General features: G+C 40.6%; 1 protein-coding gene across 6 annotated transcripts in view; it reads left to right on the top strand.

Annotated features, from left to right (window-relative positions):
- Positions 1 to 19,216, top strand: part of LOC108003707 (uncharacterized) — a 95,214-nt gene that overhangs the window by 39,997 nt on the left and 36,001 nt on the right. Inside the window, exon 4 of one of the 6 annotated variants that reach the window (XM_062082797.1) lies at positions 2,700 to 2,817. The exons of the other annotated variants lie outside the window; for them this stretch is intronic. The gene's annotated coding sequence lies outside the window, so the exon portion shown is untranslated. The remainder of the gene's footprint in view (positions 1 to 2,699; positions 2,818 to 19,216) is intronic. 6 annotated transcript variants of the gene reach the window in all.

The following is a 19,216-nucleotide window of genomic DNA, read 5'->3' as shown; positions in this document are numbered from 1 at the left end:
TAATATGGTAATACGCGTAATATATGCGAATCGGGATCCGGTTAATTGTAATAAGTAGAAAAATCGTATCGCGATTATCGAGGGAAATTCATTCATAGGATCTTAAGCGAAGTATAATTGTATTGATTTTTACTCGCCGCGAATACGGACGGTAAGAAATGATCCTCGCGTTGAACAGGATTAAACGAAATATAGCCGATCGACGTTAACTTGTAATAAGATTTCGCTCCGGGGAACCGGCATTAAAACCAGAATTGTATTGCGCGAAACTCGTCTAATTATCAGCCAATGATAATCGTAATATCCTATCGATGGAACTTAACGTTTTAATACGGAATGTCCTTTTCTCTTTATCCTTGGGAAAGGCATTTAACGGTACATCGGAATTTCTTCTTCGCTTTTCAATTCAAGAGTGTAATTAACGACGTTTAAAGATACGTTTCTTTTTCTTTTTTCTTCTACAAAGTACTTGGATAGGGATTTCCATGGATTTTACTTGCAAATTTGTATTACTCGCGCAGAAATTAATTCGAGCTATTTCAATCGTAATTGTTAAACGCATCAAGCTATAACCCGGAATAACCTACATTAAATTCGACAAAGTTACACGACCAAATTCTCGGCTCGAACTCCGTATTAATGAACTTTTGCTTGGGGACCAGGTGATGGTAGTTGTGGGACTAGGCAACGGCTTTATGTATCATCGCGAAACGTCGAGTTATCACGAAACTTGTTACGAATTATTCGATTCGTAGGATTTAAAATTCGTAAAATTTTATTTATATATATATATACGTGATATTCGGTGGAGGGAAATATGACGGAAGAAACGATGGCTTCGACGAAATTACTCTCTCTAGGTCCGTTATTATCGTATTTCCTGGACACCTCGAGTGCTTTCACCGCGATGGAAACCCCAAACCTTTTTCTCCCCTCGATCGCATCGCCCTGGATGGACAATTTCTATAAGTGTATTCTCTACGGCTGCGTCCCCTCCTCCGTCTCGAGCATCTTTTCTACGAGTTTATCGGGGACGAGGCAAAAGTGGAGACGTCATTTTGCCATCAATGCAGCCGAATCGTCGAATTACGTACGGTGGAACGGAAAGATCCCGCAATTCGATTATATTCTTCGAATTTCCTCCCTAATAAATACAAAGCACCGGTATATATATATATATATATATACACGAATACGAAGGGACGCAATTTGGAGCGATGTCGAGCTAAGTGGCAATTTGCTCTCGAAGGATTCCTCTCGATGGATGCACATTATTGCGTTGTTCCTTCCGGAATTTTGAATACGCGGTCCATTCCGATTCCTCTCCTCTTGTCCTCCACGTGTCGACTCGTTTCTTTCTCTTTTGATTTTTCCTTTCCTTATATATCGTTCGTTCCTTGAATTTCTTTTTCGCGCGTTTTTCCATTATCATCCGATCTTTCTAAACTTCTTAATCAAGAAAGAAAGGGAAAACGAGGAGGAACGAATTTTATTCACCTTCTTTTCTCGATTCCTCGATCATAATTGCTACGCGCGCGTTGTTCGATCAGATATCCGAGGATGTATCCGGAAGATGTTTATCGATAAAATTGTCGGAATCGACTCGACGCATCCGTCGATAGCCGAGGGAGGCGGATACAAAGCGAAATACTCGATTCGAGATCAAAGCCGCGTTTCTAAGAACCGAGATCCTACCCGAGCTCCCCCTTCGATCCGTTTTCGACGACGATAATCCTCGGCTGGCCGATATACATGTAAATTAATCTCTCTCCGTGGTTGCTCCACGTTCGACGCGTTTCTCGCGCGTCAACGCGAACGAGCATCGATCGTGCAATTTTCTCGTCCATCGCCGCCATTGTCGATGCGAACGCACCGTCGACACCGAGAAACGGGGGATTTCCATTCCACCCGACGCTATTCAGACTCGTGATGTCTGGCTGCTGCTGTTAGACGTGTCCACGCCTTCGAACGCGACCGAGCCATTTCGGGATCGATATCGGGATGTATCGAAATCGGGTTTCGCAGTCGGCTACGTGGCTTCCGTGTCCGAGGCCTCGCGCCGTAGTCGACGGACGACTCCCTCCCGTACGTTTCGCGCAAGAGTGCCACGCAGCGAGACTTGGCCGCGAGTTAACGTCCCTGTGATCGTGAATCGCGATGCAAAGGATAATCACGCTCGAGAAATTCCATTTGCGCCATATGTAACGATGGATTTAATAATCCTCGCTCGAGATCGCGGGAAAATGGATTCGATTCCAGCCGAAAATTCCATTTTGAAAGGGGGAGGGGTCGAAATAATTTTAACTACGGGCCAACATACTTTCGTGGAATTGCACACGTGCCTCGAAGCGAAATTCCAAATTATTCCCTTGTTCCAGTCAAATTTCCAGCTAATAAAGGTTCGTGCTTCCAATCCTATTTCATTTTCGCTTAATCTTCTCCCCATTTCTGACTAATTGTACACTCGGTTTTTTCCACTCGAGGACGCACGCGTTTCATCCAGACGACTCTTACCCCGTTACGTTCCCTCCCTTTTCTCTCCGACATCACGCTCGACCAGCGTGACGCGTACAAGGCGAACGCGTAAACGCAAGGGATTCGTCCCCGTTTATCATTTTATCATTTTCCAAATGATTGGAAAATAATGGAATATTCGTAGGATATACATATATATATATATATATATTTTTCTCTTCTAGAATTGGACGCTTTCGATCGCTGCTCTGAAATTGGAGCGATCGATGAAACGCGTACGCGTTGTTACGTGGATTTGCAGTCGATAGCGGGAGAGGAAAGGAGCGAATGAGCCACCTTTACGTACGTTGACACACATATAGCAGCGGCAAAAAGTGCCGGTGACTCGGACTTGTAACGCAATTGTGCGACGTTTAATTCGATAAATTAACCTCTGGCCCCGGTCGTCGTCGAGCTACGTACAAGCGAGAGAGATTAGGGAGAGGGAAAGAGAGAGATGGTCGGGCGAACCGCGGCAGGAAATCTCTTCAATCTGCCCTGATGCGCCTCGTTAACGAGCGTTTGTTTTCTTCCGTCGCTTTCTTTCCTCCCCTTTCATCCCCTTCGCTCCATCTTGCCGGACCTCCTCCTCCTCCTTTCCAATTTTCCTTTTCGTTCATCCTCCTCTGCGCACCTTCCTCTCATCCTAAGCTCGAAAGCTTCGACGATCCCAATTCCTATTCGAGTTTTCGATCGACGCTTTTACTTTTTTCATTTATATACGGAAAGAAGCAATTAGTTGTTTCGGTTGAGGGAAAATTGTCGACGAAAGGAAAGGTGTTTCCCCGTTTTCTGGAAATTTCATTCTTAATTCCGCGCCATTCGACCATGGACGAGTTGAAGTTTGACGAAACGTTTCTTTCGCGTTCTCGCACAATTTTCGAAATTTGAAGAGGTTTTTTTTTTCTATGATTATCGATATTGATTCGTGTCGACACGACGAGTAAATATGTATAGTCGGCGCGGAGATTCTTCCCCTCGGCGCAACTCCTCCGTTCATAAAAGTCAATAAATTCCAGTCTGGTATATGAAAAATGGCAGGGTCACGTCGGGGAATCAAAGGAGATTATTCTCGATTGAAAACATCTTTTCCGTAAAAATCGGTTTGTCCCTTGGAATATCGAGCGTATCCCGTATCGAGCGTATTTTATAATAATAGAGATACCGTCTCAACGACGTGGATGCATACGCGAATAAGAGGAAGAATATTACGCTCGTGGATTCCTCGTGGATCGCGATAAATCCTCGCCACGTCCTTTTCGATCTTTCCACCTTCGGTACATTAGCAAAATTAATTTCACCCGCTTCTCTCCGAACATGTTTGCATAAAAAATACAAATCTGGTATGCGCTCTCCTCCCCTTTTCGCCCCAAACAACGTGTTTTTCGTTTAATTCGAGGCGAAGAGGAAAATCGAAAGCCGCGCGTTTTCCTGGAAAAAGAAATTCCAGATTTTTGCTCGAAATACCGAAGGAAAATTTAAAGCGATGATATTCTCTTTTGAAAATAGTTTTTCAAACACTTTGATCTGGATTTATTCTCCATCTTTCGAGTTCTTAATATATATAATATATATATAATAGATTAAAAATAAAAATAATGAAAAGATACACTAAAGTTATTGAAACTTGGCAAAGCTTTACAACAATTTTTTGATGACGGTATCACATATCCGGAGCACAAGTGTTTATCCAATTCGATCGTCAAAGATTTTGCATATAACACGCTTTTGATCCGCACGAATCCACGAATCTAACTCTTACGAAGAATTGGAGAGATCCATTACATTTTTCAACAATTCGACTCTCTCGTCGAAGTTGACGATTTCGAGAATTCGAAATTCCTCGAAGGAAAACTCCTCGCCTCTAATTCCACTGGTCGATTCTCTTGGTCTTGGAAAAGAGGCGCGAAAAGGCTTGCACGCGGCAGAGACGCGACGGATGCATTCCAATGGGATGCGCGCATCGCGTCGTCACGCTCGTACTGGTCCTTTTACTTGTAACCGTAGCCGCCGATCGGCCACGTATGCTCGAATACTCCTCGCGGACCAGTTGCACGTGTAATATTATGTTCCAGAGCGGAGATGATGGAGAGTTCGATGATAAAAGGAATCGATACGTGCGAAAGTCTGTTCGAAAACAACTAGTGACGGCGTTCTGGGAAACATCGGGTTCGTAGAAACCGATCGAATCGGGTGTTTTTCGATTCGACGTATCGTAGGGAGAATTTTTTCTTTTATTCCGAAATTAAATCCTGTTACAAGTGGAATTTTATGACAGGGAAAACTCGAGCTTATTAAGTTTTCCTCGAATTAATTCAAGTTAAACCGTGCTCGGCGTGATTACAGATCAGACTGGTGATTATATAGAAATTGTGCCGTATTAATGATTCGTAGTCAGGTAGTATTAGGTCGGCATAGGTTATCCGTTAATAACTACGGCGGGTAATATTAACTAACAGAAACAAACGTTGCAATATTCAGAGATATCGTTAATTCAATAATTTGTAGGTTAGATTAATTGTGTCAAGGTAAAAATTACGTCGCGTAATTTGTATAACGATAAACGTATTATTCGGCCAATGTCAAAGTTACAAATAATTTGTCTCGAATGCGAAACTTGTATCGAAGAGGTTGTTTTCGCGATTGATAAATTAATCTTTGATTTTTATCACGAGCAATAATTATAAAATATCATCGAATGTCACTCTTTAGGGATCGTTGAATGGTTTATAATGACAGGATGTCGGTACAATTTGCGGTTCGATTGTTAGCCTACGTAGACCGGTACGTGACGTTGACATATTCGAATTATGCGCCTCGTACGCTTAATAGAATCGTATCGAGGCGAAGATAAAATATATATATATATATATCTTGAATTATTCGTTATATCCTCCTGCGATATCGATCGATTCGATTATTTTTCGAAAAACGAATCGATGGAAATACACACCTTTCTCGATTGTAATTCTCGAATCGATAACACCAGGGAAACGCGAAAGGGATGAAAAAGAAATCCCTTTTATCGCGGAGCTCTTTCTCTTCTTCTCCTCGCGCGACTATTATAATTTCAAAACTGGCCGTAACAACTTACCTTCCGCGCAACGATCCCGCCTCTACCCTGCCGCGACTTTCTTCCTCGTCGCGCTCGTTTATTTCCCATTATTACGTCGTTCCAAAGATACGTTCCTCGTTTAACTTTCAACACGCGCAATTTTCCCTCCAATCCCCGGCCCGCGCGGAGAAAAACTTTTTCACACCGGTAATCTTCCTAATAGGTGAAATAATAGTCGGTGACCACGTAGTCGGACCTCCTCGTCCGCTATCCGCACCGGCCATTTATCGATTTGACCCGAACGAAGCCGAAGCTTTCACGGTTTGTCGCACACCGAAACTTCGCCTCGTGAAATCATCTGTAAAATAGCCGTTTAATCTACTATGATCGGGCAAGAAGGATTGCAATTTACCGGATCAAGATGGCTGAGGTTGCACTCCGCTCCAATCCTCCTTTTTCCTCCCTTTTTCTCTTCCGATCGATATCGCGTCTCTATCGTAGCGCGACAGTCGTAGTGAGAAAATTTCCTCTCCCTCCATTTTACTCGGAATATCCGATTCGATTTTTTTCGAACGATCAGTTTGGAGAAGCAGTTTCATTCCTCTCTCCAACGATATTTACGAGGGAAATGTGGCGACGAAGGGACGAAGACGTTTTTTTCGAAGGGAAATCGCCAAGGAAAATTTGACGAGCAGAGCAGTTTTCCTTTCGTTTCGTCTAATTGTTTGATTCGATAAACGACAGGGTGACGACGGCTAGGTTTTTAATATGTTCCATTGAGCAAACACATGGGGTGTAAAATACCCTGTTTCCGTACATATTAATTGTTCGAATCGAAATTGATCGAGCATAATCGATCGATGGAATATTTACAACTCGATGTTCGCGCTATTTATTTGTTGTAGCAAGAATATGAGTTTATTAATTTCGTTCTTTATCGAGGAGATGCAGAGACGAGCGCTTTTAAATCTCTTTAACGAGAATATTATAATACCTATTTTACGAGAATATTATAATTTGCGATTAAATTGTAATATGCATTTTATAATATATTCAAAAATGCGATAAAGCGAAATGTGAGAATAAAATTTGAATTTATTATTATTGTGTATATTTTAAAAAGCAAAATTTTAATTCATCCAAGCAATAACGAAAGCAATCTTTTAAACGTCGCGATCCATTTTTCGATGGAACGGAAATTTTCGAGTAAATTTGTTGATGACGCGAAGACAGGAAGGAAGGAAGGACTCTTATCGTCGATAAGATCGCTCGCAATATCTTTGACGAAGAATCTCAAGATTTTTGCCAGGAGAGGTACAGGGATTTAAGTAAATTAAAAGGGGGATTTTTCTTCTTTGTCGCAAATTTGTCTCGTTTCCCGTGTAGACTCGAATCTTGGTCGATTCGTTTCTTGGCAGGGATTTCGCCTAATTTTATATATTCGATTCACCTGTATAAAATATATTCTGGTATTTAGATAAGAAAGAGACGCGACGGTACGTATTCGAGGGAATTTCGAAAAATTCTGCACAAATTTTTTCCTCTCGTTACCGCATTCCGTTATTACATATCCTATGAAATGTGTAACGATAATAACGATACGAGCATAAAGAGCAAGTTTTTATTTTTTTTATTTTTTTTTTATTTCAGAGAAGGAGAGAATTGAATATCGTAGGATGTTGCAATGGTCCGACCGAATTTCTAAAGGTTACATTTCTATATAGTTTTAGATTTCACGAGTTGGAAATTGCTCGAAGCGAGGTTTGAACGTCTGTGAAGTGGAAATGAACGATACGCTCGTGTCCCTGGGATATTTCTAAGAAAGATTTAACAGGGCTGATTATCAGGATCGTTACATTTACGGGGGTGTTTCGGGGAAAATAAAAATTGTAGAATTCTCATCTCGTCACGAATCGATGAGAAAATTTCTGCGAAAGTTCGATACGAATGTAAATTAGTCTCAATGGAGGGTAAAATACGTAGAATAGTTTCAACGTTCCTCCTAAGAGTGAATAGTTTGGAATGGGTCGGTAAATTTTGAGCTTTTCCCAGAGTTCTCTAGTCTACTAGTCCCCGAAGATTCGTGGAACATGGAAGGTTATCGAGGATCTATGCGCCTCGATGGATATTTATTAAAAGATATCGACGTGACTCCCACGCGAGATGGAGAAATTTTTCCAATTTTCGCTCTATTCCTCCTTACATACGTAACAGCTTTCTCGAACGCTCTTCTTCTCCACATTTTTACGCGTATTTTACATTATATTTTTAAATTTTCTATCCTTTTATATATATATATATATTCTTCTTAAACAATCCTGCTTAATACGGTTAAATATATATTCGAAAAGTAACTCGTTACAACAAACGTAAATCTATCCGAAGGAAAACTCATTTCGATGCTCTTCAAACGTTCCTCCGTGCACCCTTATTCAAGTATAATCGCGTATAAAACGTATAATACTTTACAACGAAATTGATGCTTCAGTTCGATGGGATTATCCGAGCAATTATTCGAAAGAATTCCGAATACGCTCGATTTTCTTTATGCAGATTTGATTCGTCTTTATCATTTATCGTCCGCTCTTTGATTCCTCCTTTCGTATCCTTTTTTTTCTCTCTCTCTCTCTTTTGTCCCACAATGTTCGCCGCCACACCACAACTAGGTTAAACGCTGTATAGGCGCAACGAAATATCGAGGCAAGCCATAAACGTATTTTAATGAAACTACCCTCGATCCACGGCGGAAGCCACTTTTCCTCTGTCGTGTTCCGGATATCAAAGAAAATTCGAGACCGTCTCGAAGCTTCGTTTTAAATTATGTATCTCGGAACAAGATGGATAACACAAAGGCTTTCGTATTCTCTCTTCTCTAAATGCACGGAAACCAGACCGAAACGTACGATCCTCTCGACGGATATACATTTTCGTCTTTCTCGATAATCTCGTTCTTACATCTTTCGTATAATCCGTTTTCCTCTCTTGTCATTTTATTTTTCATTAAATAAAACTATACCGAGCTATGGAACCTTGGTCTGTTTCGAAAACATTTGATTCGATGTAAATAAATCTTTCCCAATTGCTTTGTTTTTCTTTTTCCAAATCGAATTGTACATTTCCCGTAGCTATAATACGATGCAAATGTTGAAAAGGATATTTTACAATGCTCGATCGTGAACTTGGCACAATTTTTTTCTTTCTATTTTTCGTTTCTCTCTTCTTAAGAGAATAAGAAGAAACAACGCGTTGTTCGAAGGAAATAATCGCTTTATCCTCGTCGTTTCCATCAGTCGATTTCTTCCCAAGATAAACCCACGTCTGTCTGTATTATCCATTATAACATTAATTGTTACTATAAAATATTCGTAATTTATATAATTACGAGATAATTAATGATCAACCATTAGTCGAATTTCACGCTATTTGATTACGGATAAAGCGGATTATCGCAGACAAGACGTCATTTCGAATAATCCTTGTTTAACGTATCGAGTATCTCTTAGATACGAGAACTTTCGCTACGCGTCGTTCCCGCATTTCCATAAAAATATCCTCCTTTTCCTTTTCCTTAAAATCGTACACTCGAAACCGATCATCCTCGACCCGTGATTCGTTTAAAACCTATATACGTGTATACCAAGTTTCAACGATTTATGCGTGTGTGCGTCTCATACAAGGATCGAAAACGCGAGACAGTCGAACAATATGATTAGCCGCACACGCAGAATTTGTGGCTAGAACTGGGTCATAATTGGCAAGCGTGGGATCGATTCCAAGGAATAGGCGATCGATATCGAGGTGGAGATGGTGCATCGGGACTAAAATCTTGTGCAGTACGCGAAACGTTTGAATAATGCATTCGCGTAATAAACTGCATGCATCGACGACACGCATGGTTTCGTCTCTCGCGAGAACGTGCCCGATTCCTCGTGAGAAAATAAATTATATTTCCCGAATAAATTGTGTACTTTTTTGAACGAATATATATATATACATTTATCTCCGTTGATCTTTTCGTGATATTTTTGCGTGGTTTTATCCTGCACCACGATACAAAGGAATTATTTTATGCTAAGTAAGTTATTAGTTTTAATAATCTGAAACCGCATACGACATTTATATATATACATACGTAAACCGTTTTCCTAAATGCGAAATTGCGGACTAAGTAGGATTTGGTGTAATGAATCTCATTATAAAGTTCCGTCTTAATTTCTTGCCGCCTGTACGGGGGCCATCTTGCGAGCAGAAACATTAAAAGCGTATTTTAATCAAGGAAAAAAAATCATTTGAATCTGGGAGGGATTATTCTACTTTTATTTTATTAATTTAAATTTTTTTCAGTATTTCAATTATTATACGAAATAGAAGCAAAAGGTACGTTTTCGAGAAGAAAATTTGTTTTATCGTGTAATTATCAGTCGATGTTCGGGTACGCGTTATACCGAACGACACGTATATTAATCCGCCATCGTATCCATCCCGATATCTTTATTTCCAGAGCTTTATTCCGCAATATTGGATAGCGCGGCCGTGTATTTCGTTCATTAGTTAATTAGATTACTCGGATGTTATTATTCTTGCGGGAATCGTGAATATCTGTTACGGTATCCCGAATATCCTTTCCCTTAAATTACGATCGATCCGTGGATAGATATCTCTGATCGATATGACGTTGGGGGAGGGGAATGTTAATTCGCGAAACGAAGCATTACGGATTAGATAATCGTGGCACGCGAAGGAAAAACATTCGTTTGGATCGAAGGGGGTCCATCGACGTTGCTTCGGGCCCATCGAACGCGTCCATTTTAATTACCAACTGTGTAACGGCCGCGTTTCGACCATGTCACGGCGAATTCGTTTAATTAGACGCGATAAGCTGACGCAAGCTGTAATCCCCTGTTTCGTACGCTCGAGTGGGACGAAATATCGGCGGTTTATTTCATTTCGCGGCCACGCTCTATTCGATTTGCCGTTGTTCGATCAGCGTCATTCAGGAATTAACAATGTTTCATCGAGAAATCACGAACAATGGAGACGTTTCTCGTTTTATAGCCCCGTATCGATGGATAAACCCGATTTATGCCGGATGTTTTTCGCGGCCGCGCGATCCCTCTTTCAAACCTGTGTGCCCGATTTTACACAGTTCGATTTTACACGCGAGGCAAAGTTTCTCCGTGTTGTTCGAGAGCGAACGTTAACGAGGAGATGGAAATGTTACTGCATCGAGAGAAGTCAAATAAAGAGAGTCCCGCATATAAAATGTACGCAGCTTTGTAACGTTTTATGCATGCGCGCCCCTTTCTTTGTTTCGTACCGACATTGTGCTCGATACGAGCGAATAGGTAGCTCGACCGGTGGCTAGCTTTACCAAATTTATCGAATGTCCGAATTAGTTTCTTCCCTTCGTCTTCCTTTTATTATTATCACGCCCCCTTCTCTTCACAATTCTCGATCGAATTTTTTTTTCATTCTATTTCCCTTTGATATTTTATGGAAAAATTGTTTCCAATTTTTTCTTTTTTTGAAAAAGATTATAAAAAGTGGTGAAAATGTTTCGTCGGAGAACGTTTGTTTTCGATCTTTCTAAATTGAATTGAAACTAATTAATAAAAATACATATATATTATATAAACGCGTCATTAGAAACAAGGAAGTTGTACGATAATGTAGCAACTTTTAGAACCTTGACACTTTGTTCAACGATAAAGCTAATCTGATGATTCATAGAGCGAAAAATTCTCCTTCCAGATATTTCACAAAACAAATAGCGTTATAAATATTTCTGCAAATTAAATGTGCATGGAAAATTGAGATAAACAAATTTTTTATCTATTTCTTCCCGTTTACGCACTTGCGTATTATTTTGACGTATTCTTATAATTTAATAATACATTTTCGTTGCAACGTTAATATCAATATGCTGCATCTTTTGCGCAAAAGAGAATATTAATAAGCTTTTCTGACTAATAAGAAGGAGAAAGCTTCAAGCTTAACTCGGATAACGGCACGGATCCCTTTGTACTTTTAATTAATGTTTTCGCGTCTTTTAATTAATGTTTTAATACATTCGATCGTTTATTAATCGTTTATTAATTACAGTGGAGAAAAATATTTACTTTCTAATCTCTGGCTGAGATAGAACTGTATCGATTCGAATTCTAACTCGATCGATGAAATGGCAGCAAAAGGGAAGCTTTGGAAAATTTTCCAAACCTCGATAACCGGATACCGGATCGAAAATTCGAATCAGTCGATCAAATGTCCCTCCATCGTTATTCGCTTCGATACGTCGACACACGTTGACATTCGATATCGAACATGGCCCGTTCTTTCTTAAAATTGAACACACCGTCCGTCCACCCGAAAATTCGTCCCCCTTAATTGTCCAGAAACACGATCTCGAAGCAGCTCTTAACGTTTTCCCTCGAAGGGTGAATCGAAGTGGAGGAGGACGTAATTGTCCTAGGACACGATACGAACGTCTCGTGGTTCGATCACGTGAATTCTTCCCGATTACGATAATCAGATTCGTGCGCGTATCTCGTTAATTACTGGAGGAGCGTCGTTGGATTTCGATCGATCGGAATGTTCGCTGTTCCGATTTTCGATTCGTAAAACGATCGAGTTCGCATCTTCGTCCGAACCGCAAAATTTAATTGGAACAATTGACTCGTTGGGATCGAGGTTTCCGATGAAAAGCGGATGGATGGCTCGCGATATTTCTCGGTGAAAATCAAAGTTTACAAGGTTTTTATCGGATAATAATAAACGAACGGGTCGGTTTCTCGTCAAGTTCCTCCACAATCTGCTCGACGAATTCGAAGGAAATTTATTGGGCGAGTTATCGCCCAATAGTTTCCTTTATATTACGATTATGACAAGTTGACGGGCATATTATCGGGCAAAATTCGTATCGATACGTGTTCTCGTAATTTCGTTAGAAGAATGGATTGTAATTTATATTTGTAATTTATTCGCGAAATTATCGTTCGCCTGTGATAAGTATGCAACGCGGATACGTTAAAAGTGTATAAATAATTCGTGGTCGGGAAGAAACGTTTTAAATTATTCATTGCGCGCAGCACGGGAGCGTGGAGCGTTTAATTATCGAGACAAAGAGATCCGCGCAGAAATCGACGTCCGCGATGCTTTCGGTAGAAGAATGTTCTTCTTATTGTATCGTCGCGGTATCTTTGAATCGGTGTTCAACCACGATTACCATGATTTATTCGCCGCCCAATAAAACGTGACGTAAGCGTGTTCCTCCACGATGACGTTCAACGCTATCGATCTTACGAGATGTTTTGTTTACTAGGGGAAGACGTTAAAGTTAACGTCGTTTAGTAGGCAAGAGCATTGTAAAACTTGTAATGAAGTCACGAAGGTTGCTTGCGAAATTGGCAAAGTTTATGGTTTCCGCTACGAAGAATTTCAACCTAGCGAGATATTCTCTTTTTTTTTTTTTCATCTCGTATGTTTACTTGCACCGGGGAGGAAGTAATTTCGTTGTTGTTCGGCTTCGTAGTTGATGTTGTAGATATAGAGTCGTTTATCTTCGCGAAAAATTAAATTTTCCCTTTCCCCTTCCTTCCTTCCTTCCTACCTCTGTCAAATGTATTCGTGGATTTTTATGAAATATTTATTTCAACTCATTTAGCGGCCACGAAAAATTTACCTTTCGGAATATATTGCATTGTCGGAACAATATCGATCGGTGTCTATTTAAAGTATCATTTGCCGTACTCTGAAACAAACGTGTGTAATTTTACATAACCGTTGAAATTTCGTGTGTTTCTTTCTTTCGCGATTTCTGATTAATCGCCGATAAAACTTGGTAACTCGGTTCGTTATCGTAATTTAGAACGACGCAAAAATATCATCCGTTTGGCCCGTTCCTACGTTTCGGGAGATACGGTTTTGTCGCGATTCTTTGAGAAAGAAAACGCTTTGAATGTTATTTCGGGATAACTTTACCTGTTTTAATCGTATCTACCACGTTTCATTTTTTCTTCCGCTTTGCTCTTCAACCTCTCGCAAGATGTTTCAACAAGTTAAACAGCTTTCTAAAATTATTTCCACGTAAACAAGTTTCAGAGATGTATTTTGAAATATTTTAAATTTAATTCTTTTTTATATCTTTTTTCTACATCAGAACATCGGGAAAATATGCTTCTATTATTAATATCTTTTGAAAAAACCGGTCTCGCGAGCTAAAAATAATTCAATTTTAAAATGGTTAACATTGTAAAATTCTGCACAAACGAGCTTTCAACCACAATCCCCAACAGATAAATCGAATAAAAGTATTTGCTGTGATTCGACTAATATCGTACGATAAAATTTTAGGAGAGAAATGTCACGATATACAATTTAAAAATATATATATATATATACATCTTAAACGAATCCAAATATTCGAAATTAATTTACATCGAAAAATGGATTAAAATTATTGAGGAAGATTCGGCCAATAACAACAACAACAACAACAACAACATCGATAATAATAACAATCGAAGAATGGAAATAACGTTAAATCGGTTTTCATTTGTCTCTCGTTCATACGTAACTTGTCCGTTTATTTTCGAGATATTAAAGTTGGCGTAGGTCACGCTTCTCGAACGAATATTCTCTCGCGTTTTTCGAGCCAGTTATTGTTTACATCTCTTACTCGTGGCGCGGTGTCAAATTTAAAGAATTCGATGCACCCGCTCCTCAACGAGATTCCTCTTCCTCGAGGCCGTGTATTTCGCATATTTCACGCGGCGTAGTTTTAATCGTCTCATAGCTGAAAATCTGTTTTGGATTTGCTCAAACGTGTTATTATCGTCTTGGTGGAGATTTCGTGGCGGATCGATCGAACTGCTATTTTCGATCGGATAATAAAACGGAGAATAATATCGCGGTATCGTATTGGTTGAGATCACGAATTATCGAAATGGGAAGAAATTACGCGGTGGAGAGCTATAAGAAAGATATAGATAAAAATCCGCGCAGGATCGAAGCCCGTGGATCGTTTCGAAACGTATTGGAGCGGAGGCGAGGAACCGTTCTCCCCGATAAAGTTTTATCAGGCGGAGGGGGGTATTACCCGACTGAATTTTATCGGCGTGCGTGCAATAAAACGAGACCGTAAAACGTGAATCCCGTAGGGAGAAAGACGCAGGGAGGGCGGGGTTTGTGCTACTTGTAACGTACCCGCATGCGACACGCTCTGGCGTGCGTTGAATTTAATGTCTACGGTACCTGTATCCGGAATGAGAGTGCTACTGCCTCGTAAACGGCGCGATGCACTTAACACGACGCGATTCCGCCACGAAATTCGTTATTCGGATATTCTCCCTCTCCCGCCGACAACGCGCGTAATACGTCTCGAGCTAACCTCCACGTTTCGTATTTGCGCCCCCACTCCTTAGAGAAGTTGGCCGAATTTTGGAAAATTCGGGCGAACCGTAGTTCCTTCCGATCGGTGGGTATTAAGGATAAACAGGATGGGGAATATTATTCAATTGAACCGGTTAAAGCACGAGACGAGAATAGGAATGGTTCGAAAGGAAAGAGAAGCGGAAGAGAAGAAGGATCATTTTATGGACGAGAGAGAGAGAGAGAGAGAGGGGAAAATTGGGGGCCACACGCGGTGAGGCGAAAAATTGAAAGAAATTTTCACCTCGGCTCGGTTGGACTCGGATCGTGGTCGGATCGCGGGGAAGCGGCGTGGAAAGGGCGTATACGAGTCGGTGGCCGCGTGTGGGCGTTGAGGTCGTCTTGGTAGCTTCCTTCGTTTCAGAGGCGAGGAGATCGCGCGACGGAAGCGGTCCGCTACCGTTGGGAGGATGTTACAATTAATGCTGACCGGGGCTCGTTAGCACGCTTCCTTTTTCCCTGAGTCATCCCGATGGAAGTCATCGCCGAGAAGCCGACGCTCGCCACGGGGTGGTGGGACGTTGCCACAGGAGAGCGAAACGATCGTCTCGACGTTCTTAATGTCTTCGTGTCCACTTTCCGCTCTTTGTCTCGCTTCCGATCGATCGCGACCGACCCCCTCCCCTTCGTCGTCGATACGATCTTTGAACAATATCTTTCGTTCCTCGATCCAGCTAAAAGGAAAAAAAGAAATTTAGAAAAACCTTGCCTATAAATTTCGTGATGAAGGAAAGAATCCATAAAGGCATTTTCTCCGAGGCAATTCTTCTTGATCGTGTCAGAGTTTCTCGCCATCCATCTCGATATTACTTAGGCCCTCGTCACCTTACAAAGCATTTCACCCTTAGCTCGAAAACATCTCTCCTCTCCTTTCTCTTTCTTTCTTCCTTTTTTCTTTTTTTTTTTTTAATAACTTGAACCCTCGTTGGATTAAAGGCTCGGGCCAGAAGCGGAAAGAATGGCTTTGAATCGAATGGCTTACGAAACGAAATATTCGCGAATAAAGCGGTAAGAAAAAAGGAAAATGTGGGCGGAGGGAGGAACGAAGGGCGGAGCGAGAACGTGGTATTTGGGAAAGGAAAAATAAACGAAAACGGTTTCACGGTTAATTAGATCCGTGAAATTGGGTCGTGGCGTGGTGGAACAGCACGCGAACGAAATTCCGTGCTGTTCGCGCTTTTTGTTTCCGAGCGTGGAGTCGGTACACTGTCACTGGATCGCGTAATTTGCATTCGAGGAAGCGTTCTAACTCGAGTACCCTCGCCACATCCTGGATAACGCTCTGTTCTCATTGAACGCGTAATTACGCGGTCGTTTAATCGCCTTGAAACGTTCGCAACGGTGGTCTTTCGACCGTTTGATACACTTACGTTAGTCAACTTTAATCGCTTCAAACTTCTTGCTTACTGCGCCACGAATAGTTGCGAGAAATTAATTAATCGCATTAATTTTCGACCGCGAACTTTTTTTTTTCCCACTAAGAATCTAAGAATCTAGAGAATATTCTGAAAATGTTAAAACAAATTCGTATATATCGACGTTGTATTCGAGTCGTAAAGTCGAGTGGAAGGAGGAGTATACGTATAAAAACGTACGTGGCTTTTAGCGAGTTCATTTTTTTTTTTTTTTTTTACGAGAAACATCCTCGATCATATCGTTTCGACGATGATAATTTACTTCTTTTACGCGTGTATCCGCGATCGTTAATGCGTTCTGCTTCCTGACAATTTCACCAAGTGCCTTTTTATGCGGCCTGTTTGATGCTATTAAAGCGATGCAAACATTCACGGTCACGAATCGGAAGTTATACGCACGAAACGTATTTTTCGTAAACGCTCGAAATTTCGATATTTCCCTACATTATGCGTAGATTTGTCGCAATAATAATAACGTTTATCGAAAGTTGTCATTTCCAATGAAATTTGTTTCGTCGAAAATAAAACGAACGAGTTACAATTATTATATTATTTCAAATAACAAGTGATATTTGCCTTCTACTTTAATCATTGTTTTCGTATGGGTTTAATTAATATTAAAGAACTTGGAACGAAGATTGATTCAACAAAGATTATTTTATTAACGTATTCGACAAACAATGAATATTTTCAAATGTACGATCGATGATTATATTTTCGGGCGTTTCGTAATTAATTTTACGCTTCGAACACGTCCAAGATACGTTACCGTATTATTGTATAAATTTATAAGAAAATTTTCCCTTCTGTCGCGTTTTTAAAATTAAAATTTAGAAAAGCTAGGAATCTGGTAACGTTTATAATTATCGAATTACTCGAAAACTCGCAAAGAGAAAAGGAAAAATATTAATTCCGTGTTTTTATTAATCACGAAGTAAATTTACGGACGGAAAAGAAAGAGGTGGAACAAAATTACTCGATGCCTAAGAGCGTAAAGCTAGTTTTCCCGTCCATGATGAAAATTGAGCGCGCGTCAGGATTATTAAAGAGAAATTACTCGCCAAATTCTTTGACGAAAAATATCGCGCGTGTGTTGGTTCTAATTATTAATACTCCTTTCCTGTTTTACGTTGAACGAAAGGGGGATTCGTGGTGGACGTACATACGCGCGCGCGCGCGTGCGAAATTATATTTAATATTGTTCCCAGCCCAGCTGTTTATATATAATATTGACAGTGATGTTTGCGCAAGTGTTAACCGCGTTTGCAAATCACGTTGCTCATGTATACAGACACGTATTAAAACCGACCGAGATGAGCAGCCTCGATGGAATTTGAAAACGTGAATTGAATTGGAAAACCGTGATATCAACAATTCCTTTCTTTCCTCTTGCTAGAAGAAACGGTTGAGAAACGTCTCTCCCCTGTAATATCATCTGTAACATCGTCGCATCTCGATTTGTTCGCGAAGCAACGGATCGAAATTTTCTCGTTCGGCCTTGTATCGAGTTTGATCGAGATTCGGGGATATTTGAACCGGCAAGTTTGCAAGTTTGGCGATGTCGGTTAATCAATTGGAATCTATGGAAGCGCTCGATCGATCGGGTGGATCGTTGGAACGTAACAATCGTGGAAATAGCGCGGGTGGGTGGAGACCGATCACAGGTGCGCAACACCGATCGGCCGCGACTCTTAATCCTGAAAAATCACCTTTTAGATCGGCCGGCTGGATTAGAGCCGCACGATCCCCCACGGTTCCAATCTTGGAGTATATTTCACGCTTCGAGCTTTACATCTGAAACGTTTGTCCATTGATCGGTTTCCTCGATCCCTTTCAAACGTTACAACCATTCGGATTAATGCCGGATTATCGAACCTAAATCGCGATAAAGAAGAGATTTCAGGGATTTCGAGTATTTTATCGGTCTATTTGCAAATGAGAGGTAGGAGTATTAAGGATCTTGGTCGAGAGCGAACGCGCTTTCAATCTTTTTTATTTTTATTTTTTTTCTCTTTTTGCGAAATTCTGAAGGATTGAAAAATGGAACAAAGAAAGAAAGATGAAATTCAATTTACCAGGGGATATTAAATCTAGATAGAGGCTAATTCGAATTTCGCGTCAGGAAAAGTTTTTCAAAGCGATTTCCCTTCCCCGTGCAAGACGTGTCCGTCTGTCCACGTCATCCCGATATCTCTATTTCGAAAGCTGTCGTGCGATAGACTTCGATCTTTCGATCTGACGCCCCTCACTCGATTATATCCGTATCGTGGCGGTGGATATCTCGTCACGTTATCAAATGCGAACGCTTCGATTCAATTAAAACCGCGTTGCACCATGGACCGATTTGACGTGAACATGAATTTTCATGCGGATTTCGCACGCGGGTTGCGAAACCGTTCGCCTCATAATAGACATTGTTCCGCAACAGGTTTCCCCGTAGACTTCACGTGACATCTTCCCTATATGGGGAGATACGAGATCGACGCGGCGCGTTACGCGCGACAGGTAGCTGGATTTCACGTTGTATCGCGTTGAAGAAATGATCGAGCGATGCTCGTCGTATATAAGTGGATCGTTGGAAATTGAATTCGCAGAAGGAGGTGACAATTCGTTTTATAAGTAGGAATGCGAAAAAATGTAAAGAAGAGTCGTATTAATTATTCTTGTATCGTTTAAAATTTAATGTAAAGATTAAACAAAAAATAATAAATAATTAAAATATCACTCCGTTTAATCCAATATTCAAAATACTATCGATGAATATTCTATCGTTGCATCGAAATGAATATCCTCGGCGAGACTTTTA

This window comes from Apis cerana, linkage group LG12 (genome assembly GCF_029169275.1).
Source record: "Apis cerana isolate GH-2021 linkage group LG12, AcerK_1.0, whole genome shotgun sequence".
In the NCBI taxonomy this organism is placed as follows: Eukaryota; Metazoa; Arthropoda; class Insecta; order Hymenoptera; family Apidae; genus Apis; species Apis cerana.
Note: the sequence above shows the minus strand (reverse complement) of the source record. Positions and strands in the feature narration are given on the sequence as shown.